Source organism: Pteropus vampyrus, unplaced genomic scaffold (assembly GCF_000151845.1).
Source record: "Pteropus vampyrus isolate Shadow unplaced genomic scaffold, Pvam_2.0 Scaffold622, whole genome shotgun sequence".
Classification (NCBI taxonomy): domain Eukaryota; kingdom Metazoa; phylum Chordata; class Mammalia; order Chiroptera; family Pteropodidae; genus Pteropus; species Pteropus vampyrus.
Genome location: NW_011889403.1, coordinates 81,418 through 85,372, shown reverse-complemented (window position 1 = coordinate 85,372; position 3,955 = coordinate 81,418). Strand labels below are relative to the sequence as shown.

The following is a 3,955-nucleotide window of genomic DNA, read 5'->3' as shown; positions in this document are numbered from 1 at the left end:
TTATTATTAATCGTGTGGGGTTAAAATAACGTTTACAACCTTTCACACCGCCGCTGGGACCTCACTTTTCTGTGTATTCTGGTGTATCTTACTCCTTTACCCGAGATTTCACCTTCCAGCTGCTCAGTCCCCAAGACGTTATTTTTTTAACTAACTGTTAGTGCCTCTGGTTCACCTACGTTATTCTTGCAGATCTGGCCTCTTCTTTTTTCTTAAAAAACAGTTCCACAAACTTTAATTCAGAGGTCGACATTTTTTTTTCTTTTTTTCCTGTAAAGGGCCAGATTTGACCAAGGAAGGTCACGTCTGACCCTGCAGCTTAATCAGCTCCTTGCTCGTGGTAAATGACATTGTACTATACAACCTCAACTGCCATGTATGTTTCCTTTTGGTCGTTAATTATTTTGATTTTTACTTCCATTTTGTGCTTTATGATGAAATGTTTAAGTAATATTAGAGAAGGTAAGGGAAAGAGAATCCCAATGTGAAAACACTGCGGTTTACTATGCTTAATTAGGTGATTCTTTTGTTCTATGTATGACTTTGTATACATTTTTCCTATTTTCACTGTGCTATTGGGCTTTTTTAAAAGAGGAATATAAGCCACTGGTAATGTTAAAGAAAAAAAAAACAAATCACACTTGTCAAAGATGGGAAGGCAGCCGTTGTTCAGGACCATCACCGTAAGTATAGGAACCACTATAATGGGATTTTACCATAGGGGAGGGCGGTTAGGTGCAACCCCAAAAACAACATGTAGTCAAGGAGTGGGGGTGGGCGTCAGTAGATAGAAAATAACTAAGAGGAAATGTCAGGGGTCGGAGGGGGTCTTGCTAAATCCACCTAGCAGGATTCTTGTTGGAGGCAGGCTGGGCTCATCAGACACAAATTGGGTAGGTGGGAGCTGAGCAACCCAATTAGATACTGAGGATGATCAGCTGTCCGTGGTGGGAGGTGCCAGGTTAAGTGACTTAGCAGATTTCTTGCTAAAATGAGATTTTATGAAGAAGAAGTGCACAGATAGGACTTGGGGAAGGTTCAGGAACCTGACTGACGTTTAGTCAAGCAAAGTATATTTTTTGTCAGTTAGAAAAAGGAAAGAAAAAAACAGAAAAAGAAAAGAAAAGATTGTATTAATATTATCGTTTACAATCAAGGGAATTCAACCTTATACCCTGGAACCAGAAATTGGTCATTACAGTGTACTACCATCATTAAGACTCTGGTGTCTTTTTTTACATATGCTTACAAAATCATTAGTGTGCATTAGTACATTTGTTTCTTTGTATGTGCTTAAATATCTTACGTCATCTATAAAGATGATATTAATTTAAGCTAGTACTTATAGGCTGTTTTGTGCCAGGTATGGTTCTGAAATCAAAACTCAGAAAATACATGTGGAGTTTGTTCTGTGAACTTAATCATTGTACATACGAGGGGCATAGAAGGTGAAATACATTTACGGTTTTAAAGCAGCAATTGGTAGTGGAGTGAGCACGAAAAACTGTTCTTTCTTCTCTCTGCAGAGACCGTGTTATTTGCCCATGTGCTGGGATAAACATCATCATGTAGTCCTGCTGATTTATGGCTCGAGGCGTGATTCCTGCCCCTAATCTGTTTTGGTAAGTAAAATTTGACCGGGGAAGCCATGCACATTCATTTAATTATCTGTTGGTGCTTTCGCGCCGCAATGGCAAAGTTCAGTAGTTTTGAGACAGCTTGGCCTGTAAATCCAAAAATATTTACTCTGCATTTCCAGCACCGGATATCATGGGGGAGCCCGAGCCGGCCAGGCGTTGCTGTGCTTATCGGAGTGAGAGCCACACGCAGTCAGGGCGAGGAGGTGGGGGCTGGATCCATAAACTGCTTCCTATTCTCAGATGCTCTGTCCACGACCCCCAGGACTTCCTGCGTCCAGTCGGCTCCACTTTTCAGCCCCCTGGCCGTGCTTCGACCATGTGGGGGGTGGGGAGAGTGAGTGGAGGACAGAGAGAGAGAGAGAGAGAGAAGGGAATGGGGGTCGGCCCCCCTGGAACCGCAGCTCCGCCCCGAGGAGAAGAAAATTCCCCTCTGAGTTTTTGTTCTTGAGAGCTCCCCTGGCTGCCACCGTCACCATGACGACGGGGCGGCCCCCTCATTTGGGAAGGAGAGATTAGAGCAAAGAAGCGGGGTGGGATTCTGCACCCTCGCAGCGTGAGGGGTTCCACGTTTCAGCCCTCAGACTGGAGCCACAGGGCTCACTGCTGGGTTTTCCGAATGTGTTCAATTCAGTCTGGGAGAAGCACAAGGGAGAGGAGAGCAGAGCAAAGCAAAGCAAAGCAAACTCCCGTTAAGCCGGCGGCACGGCACAGCCTCCCCGTCCCCGTGCCGATCTCCTTTCAGCGTCTCCCACGTTGTTTGAGCTGCGTTCCGTTCAGCGGAACTGCACGCAGGGTGTAGCCTGCATATTGCTTCTTACCTGGAAAAGGAGCTGTGAGGGCAGCTTGTTCCACCTTTTGAATTCTGGCCCAAAATATATCTGTGTTCACAAATTCATGTTCATACTCATCAAACATCCTGTGAAACCCAAGTCCTTCACTTTAGTATCTATGACTTTTAATTCCGTTTTAATCTATTTATATTCTTAGTAAATTTTCAAACACTTACCAATTATAAAGACATTTAGTATCTTTTTTTTTTGTAAGAACGTCACTTTTAATATGAAATTCGGATTTTAGTAAACGTTTCCCGTTTTAGTATTTCTATAATTCCCCACCATAATACACCCGGTGGGCATCAGAATGGGGAGGGGACTTCGCTGTGCGCCCCATGTTGTATTTTAAATAACCATGAATCACACACGACGGGTTTATTTAATATAACTGTTTCACGTGATTTTTGATCCAGCAGAATTTTAAAGTAAATACGGATGTATTTACAGCCACTGCAAAAGGGACCCTTTGCACTTCCGAGTAAGTTTTCATGAGCTGAATTTAAAATTGAGAACTTCCCGCGCATGTACCTCTCCCTGAATGGGCTGTGTCCACGCTGTCCAGCTAGTCGGCAAAGGATAACGCCCCCTGTGCCCCTTATGTCTGCTCGCTCCCCTGTATGCCTTCCTCTCCCCCAAACCGACAGTGACAGCTGTGTGTCCTACTGCTTAGTCGTAGCCGTCCCTGCTCCAGGACCCCAACGCTGCTCCCGCTCTCCAGGCTGGTCGCTCCTCACTGAGGTGCTCCCGAAGCCTCTGCGTCGATACCCTTTAGATCTGGTTGTCGGCGTGATTAGGATGACTCAGTGGTCTGCAAGAACCTAACTTCTGTTCTCTCTAAAGCGTTTCCCAGACCACACAGGATGTAATGTGTGTCTTCTTTCGTTTGTTTCTGGAAAGTTAGTCGTAATTCCTTCAATTTTTTGTAAAGGTGTAGAAAGTGTAAGAAACAGAAGGAGCATGCAGAGCATAATTAGGAAAAAACCAGGAATCGTATTTAGAAACGTTTTCTGGTTTGCGTGCTTATTACGTAACATTTGAGCAAGTTACTTAGGGCTATAGAAAGACATCTTTTGCTTCATCAATTTTCGTTTCGTTTTACGAACGTAGAGGTCACGGGCGCAGACGATACGCACCTATCCCAGGTCCCTCGAGTTTACCTTTCAGGGTGACGTGTCACAGTCTTACTGTTCTTTTTTAAACATGTCAGTGCCCTGCTCAAAAGTTCCTAGTGGCTTATTGTGAGTGTGTGTGCGTGCGCGTGTGCACATGTGGATGCTTCTGTGTTTATGTGACTGCACAGTCATGGTAGGGACAGTGATTATACGTAGAACCCTGGTGGTGTAGTAGGTGTCACAATCTGCTTACGGGGATTTGTTGTCCCAAAGATTCTGGAGGACGTACTGTAATTTCAGGCACTAAACGGTGAGGACCTTATGTAGGTTAGATCGCCTGGCGCAGGCTCGCAAGGGCCTTGACAGACAG

At 44.7% G+C, this 3,955-nt stretch overlaps 1 long non-coding RNA gene across 1 annotated transcript in view; it reads left to right on the top strand.

Moving 5' to 3' along the window:
- Positions 1 to 253: 253 nt before the first annotated feature.
- LOC111733715 overlaps positions 254 to 3,955 on the top strand; it is an 11,224-nt gene continuing 7,522 nt past the window's right edge. The window contains exons 1-2 of the long non-coding RNA XR_002778131.1: positions 254 to 376; positions 1,527 to 1,622. This is a non-coding gene — a long non-coding RNA (uncharacterized LOC111733715). The remainder of the gene's footprint in view (positions 377 to 1,526; positions 1,623 to 3,955) is intronic.